The following is a 5986-nucleotide window of genomic DNA, read 5'->3' as shown; positions in this document are numbered from 1 at the left end:
TGTTGGTCCAGTGAATGGGAGGGGAGGGAGTTTGCAGGAATGGACTCCAGAACATAGAAAAGCTTCCCAAATAGATAACAGCGTAGACTGGGAAATCATTTGGCAAACACAGCCACTGTGGAAGATAGCTTTCACTGTAGTATGGGGAGGGGATGCTGTCGGCTCACAGCAGAAACACTCCCGTCTCCGATGCAATATTTTGTAAGATCAAATCTGAGTTGGTGTGAAAAACATCCTGACAGAAAGACACTGTGTCAATATAGAAATATTTAAGACTGTATCATTGGTAATTTGCTAAATTATGTCTTCTCTGAGAAGGGAGGGTAATTTTCTGAGTTGGATCAACCCTAATTCAAACTGCCCTTCATTCAGGATACATGTAAGAAACAAACCATCAAGCTCCTTTATGAAATGGCTAGCTGAATCCATGGGAGCCGCTGCTCAAAATGCAGGTCATGAAAGACCAGTCGGAAACTGAGCTGTGGGCGGGGGAGGGGTTTTCTGGGTGCTCTGTGTGTGAACAGAAGGAAACAGAAGTCAGCAAGGAAACACTAGCCACTGAAGCACTGAAAACTTGACCCTGACTAAAAGGTGAGAGAGGTTTTGGACAGAGTGCTAGCTAGAAAGGGGGTTGGGGGAAAGCAAAGAAACTGTCTCCTGCTGCTTGAGTCCTGCTGTGTTCAGGGAATCAGGATTTTATATGTTCTTTGGAAACAAACAGGACTGCATCAGAGGAATACCTGACTCCATCATTAATGTAACCTTCTAACAGAAAAAACCCATGAATATTGATGAACCACTCAATGCAAAAGGGAAAAAGCCATTTAGTAATGTGCCGTAAGGAAGAAGCTAATAGCTGCTATCAAGTGGGTCTTTGATTTATTGACAGAGCTGATAGGAGTGTTAAGCACCTTTCTTTCAGACTAAATTGAAGGAGCAATTAAATGTCCCTTTATGTAGTGAGAGCTGGAAATGGGAAGCCATTTCCCAAGCCAGAAAGGGACAAGGGAAAGCCACTCAGAAGTTTAAACCATAAGGAATGAGGGACTTTGATACCCAGAAAGATACTGGAGTCCCACAAGGATCAATTCTGTCTAGTCCTTTTCAATATCTACATGCAACTGCAAGGTGAACTGGTCAGATGGACTCAAGTGCAAGCAATATGCAGATGAGACACAGCTCTACAAACCCTTGCCCACACACCAACACACCACTACCACCAAAAATGGCCAGTGCTTGGATGAGATCAACTCATGGTTAAGAACAGCTGGCTGAAGCTGAACCCGAGCAAGACAAGGAGTGTTGCTGATGGGCAGAGGAAAATCCTTTCAAGAGTTCACAGCCCTGGCACAGTTTCCTCCAGTTGAACAAGCACCCTCACAATCAGTCAGTTCAGTCTATAGTCTAGGAGTACTCTTGGATTCCCTGTTGACGCTGATCTCTCACATAGCAGCATCTGTGGGTAACCTTTTCTACCATTTCTGGCTGTCTAGAACACTCCGTCCCACCTTGGTGGACAAAGACCTGGTCTCAGTTGTACATCTATTCACCACCTCTTGGCTGGACTACAGTAATGTGATGGACCGTCACCTGGGCATGAAGCCATCGGTGTTTAGGAAACTCCAACTGGTCCAGAACACTGCAGAACATCATTCCCCAGTATGGGATACCACATGTGAATCTAACCCATCCTGTGCTCTCTACACTGTCTTCCCTGAGAGTAGACTCAAGTTTGAGACCTCAGGTTTTTACCTTCAGGATGCTGCGTTGCCTACATCAAGGGTATTCATGAGAAACGGGTGCAATCACAGTCAAGTGGCCACTCATTATCATATCTGAGGCTGTGGGGAGCGGATCAATCCACTTTGCATTGTGGAAAGCTCCAGCAGGGAAGAGACCAGACTGGAACGTTTTCCATCAGACTCCCTGGCACCTTCCCCCATAGCTGGGGCATCGGTTTCTCGGGAGGATATATCTCAAAACTGCCTTAGACTATAAAGGGAGGGGGAAAGTCCCGCAAGGGATTTTTCACCTAAGATGCCAAAGGAGTTGAGCACGTTGGACTTTGTGGGAGGTCTTGAGTAGGGGGTGGGGAGCCATCTAGCTGGAAGGATGTGTGGTAAGAATCTTACTTTGAACCAAGACAGTAGTTTTGTTAAACCTGAGTCACTAGAAAGGGGTTTTCACTTCATTTACTTGTAACCATTTCTGACTTTATCCCTGACCCCTGAACTCACTTAAAGGCTCGCTCATTTTGATGAAATAAACTTCTTTTACTTTTATTCTAAATCAGCCATGTGCTGTGTTTGCCTAGAAGTGAATATTCACTCCAGTTAAAGGAACAAACTGTTGGGCTTTTGTCTTTTTAAAGAAGCCATTGTCCGTATCAAAAAGAAAAAAGTGGGTGATCAGCACCCACCCACCGATCAATTGTTTGGTGGGAGGCGCTGTGGGAGGGAGCGAAGCAGGGGTGGGAGGAGGTGGAACGAGGGAGGGGCATGCTTGAGGGAGGGCATGGGAAGAAGTGGGATGGGATGGAGCACCCACCTAGAAAGAAGAAAGTCGGCACCTGTGGTCTGTATTACTCCTCTACCTGTCCCAGAACAGGGCTGGACATTTCAAGGAAGAAGGTTTTGGGGAAATTCAGGACTGGGGATATGTTGGGGTCACTTGTCTAGTGGTAACCAAGGCTGGCGGAGACCAGAGTAGGGCTGTAACGCACAGGAGGTTGGAGTCAGAGTCGCTGACTGGGAGCATCCAGACAGGGAGCTACAGCTGTTGAGCATTTTAAGGCTTTCAAGGTTACAGGACAAGCAATGCCACAACGTCTTGCTGGTCTGAACTGCATCCCAGAAGGTGACCATAACCTTATGCTTATTGACAAGTTACTTTCCCATCAGATATGGTAGCTCTTGCCCTCTGGTTAGCTCTTGCCGTTCTTGTCCAGTTCAAAAAGCTGGGATCCAACTGCCATGAGACTGATTGAGTCTCTCCTCCATATTGGACAACCACTTGGGCCATTTCTTCTGCTTATATGCAGTCATGGTCTCAGTCTCTTAGCCGGGGGCCTCTCTTCTGAGTGCTTGCCCGGTGTGTGTGTGTGTGTGTGTGTGTTTGTCTTTGGAATTCTCCAGCTTGCATCTAGTCCAGATTGTAAACGTCGTCTGTTGCCACAGGTGTCCATTGTTCTCATATTGATTGGGTCTGCTCTCAGCCTCTCCCTTCTCTGGTGGTGGGTTTCGCTCCAGGTAGATTGGGGACACAATAGCCAAGCTGCCACATAGCTCTAAAATTGCTTCCTATACAAACATCTCACAACAATTGGCGAGTTCTTACCTTTTGTCAGAGACCCCCCACGACCTCCTTCAGTGAGATGTTCTGACATGGGACATCAGGGGTTTTGTCTTATATATGCAACTATACCCCCGCCCCCGCCAAAAAAAAAACTTTTCTGATTTTTCACACTTGCTATCTGGTCACCCTAGGGGTAATATACGTGCCTGGGGGGCTCTTTGTTACAGCTGTTCTGGAATTCCTGTAGGTCCCAGGCCAGGTGGCTCCTTTCCCTTCTTGGCTGCAGAGTGTCCTCTGGGCCGGGCAGGGTCTTTTCTGAGGCTGCTGCAGCTGGAACCTTGCAGGGAAATGTGGGGGCCAGAACCACCAGGAACCATTTTCCTCCCAGCAACCCCACTACCCTAGATCCTTTCCTGGGGCTTCCCGCTACCTGGTGTTCCAGCACTTTTTTCTTTAGGACTCCAGCACTAGCTAGATGGACCTCAGTGTGCTCCGGTCTGGGGAGTCCTGTGTTCCTATCTCTTTCTACGGCACTGCCTTTATCCCAGCTGGATCAGTATCCATGTGATCCCTTAACCTGAAAACCTTTTCCGGGCCTGTCCCTGCTTTACAGAGCTGTCTCACCCAAACACCAGCTTTGTGTAAACGGGGCACCATGTACGTATAGATTTTTCGATCTGTCAGAGTGTAGGGGAGGGGGGAATTGATCTCAGAATGGTGTCAGTAGTGCACATCTTGCAAATCTACAGCCTAAAAAAGGGTGTGAAATTGATGTGTGAATTTCTCAACTCAGCCCCCTCACTCTGACTCAAAGGCTGGGCTAGGTTTTTAATTAGATTGAGGACAAATATGACTCCTGTGTGAGAGAAAGATGCAGAGAGCTAGAGATACCCCAGCCAGCATTAGGTCTCTGTGGGTCCTCACTATAAATCTTATTTATCCTCCCCACCCCGCTCCTAGTTGTCTCCTACTTTATCTTGAAACCACTTTGTGCCTCTCTCCCGGGTCAAAGTGGCCCCTGTCATGCCAGGCACTGCACGGAGCCCGGCTGAGAGCTGGGGACCCCCATGGGGCCAGGCACTGCACGGAGCCTGGCTGAGAGCTGGGGACCCCCGTTGGGCTGGGATGCTGCATCGAGCCCAACTAAGGTCAGGTCCAAACTGTGCTGGGTGCTGCACAGACACACAGTGAGAGACGACCATTGCCCTAAAGAATTCAGTCTAAGTAAACAAAGGAAGGCTTATTATCCTTAGTTGGGGAAAACAGAGCCCCAGAGAGATTCAGTAACTTGTGCAATCTCATACCAGGAGTCTGTAGCAGAGCCAGGAGTAGGACCTGGTTCCTGAGTCCAGTTTAATTCCTGAACCACAAGCCCAGCCTGTCTCTGTAGTGGGCTCGCTGGTCTATCAAATTTAATCGAGAGACAAGCAATAGAAATAAGCAGCCTACAGTGGTCAGTAGGGGATGATGCCTTTTCTATAGGGGTATTTGGAAACACCATATAGGATTCTGGTGCAGGAAGAGAATTCTCTGTTGCTCTAGGATGGAGCCCAAAACGCCCATAGGACAGTGACCCTTTCCCATTCAGGCCTGCAGGATCTGTGTCCTGCTCTTCAAACACCATGCGCCCAGGGTTTGGATTGTGTCTTTGACAGATGCTCTGAGACAATGTAGACAGCCCCATGCACAGGAAAAGATGGGTTTGAATAGTGCCTGAGCTAGATGTTTTCCCTGCCCATTTCCTGCTTTGGGGGATTTTCCCCAATACTGTGTCCCACCCCAAAGGCAGCTGAACAAGCTCCAGGGGAGGGATCCCTGTACAAATGCTCAGCCTAGAAACTGTGGTGGTGGTGTTGTCGTTGGTTGTTGTTGTGTGGGTTTAGGGGCACTAGGAAAGGCATGAAGGTCCCGTTGTGTGTTTTCTGAATGGGGAACAGAGTCCTGGCTCTGTGTGTGGTTTTTCCACTTCCCCTTCTGCTGCAGCTGGTCCTGGATCACATGTCACAGGCTGGGGGGCCAAATGGCCTGTGGGGCTGGGTTCCAGATAAGCAGAGCTGGCTTCAGGGAAAATGGCACCCTGGATGAACTCGTACTTGAGTGCAGTTGGAGAACAGCAGCGTGGGGCACAGGGCGCGAGGGCCAGCTTCTGGCCCCAGATCCGAGCCCGGCTGCACACGGAGGAGTTTCTGAGTCTCGGGGTTCCCCCGGCCATTTGCCCCGACCATCTAGCTGGAGGAGAGCGGTTGTGCGGCATCACCCATCCCTGCAGGAAAGGGGGACATGGACCAGCCCGCTTGCTCCGCAGGGGCCAGCTCTGTTGCCCATGACTTCCTGCCAGGCTGGCAGCTCCACCAACGCTCGCCCGTGTGTCCAGGGGCTTCAGCCCTGGGCTCACCTGCACTCATCTCCTCTCTGGCAGCCCAGGCCTGCCAGCTTGTGGTGCTCGGATGGCTCCCACCCTCCCCAACCACGGCACCCTGGGTGGTCACCCAACCACAAGGCCGGCCCTGCAGGTAATAATTGGAGAAATTAGAAGTGCCGCTGACTCCCCTGTCTGCTTTCCTTTGGAGCACAGAGTGAATGGGCATCAGCTGCCTCAGGAGTGGTGCCCGGGGGCTGTTTATACAGGATCACTAGCCTGGTGCTGAGATGCAGCTGCCTCTGGGGTGGGGATTCCTTGCCTGGCGCTGAG

This window comes from Dermochelys coriacea, chromosome 6 (assembly GCF_009764565.3).
Source record: "Dermochelys coriacea isolate rDerCor1 chromosome 6, rDerCor1.pri.v4, whole genome shotgun sequence".
In the NCBI taxonomy this organism is placed as follows: domain Eukaryota; kingdom Metazoa; phylum Chordata; order Testudines; family Dermochelyidae; genus Dermochelys; species Dermochelys coriacea.
Note: the sequence above shows the minus strand (reverse complement) of the source record.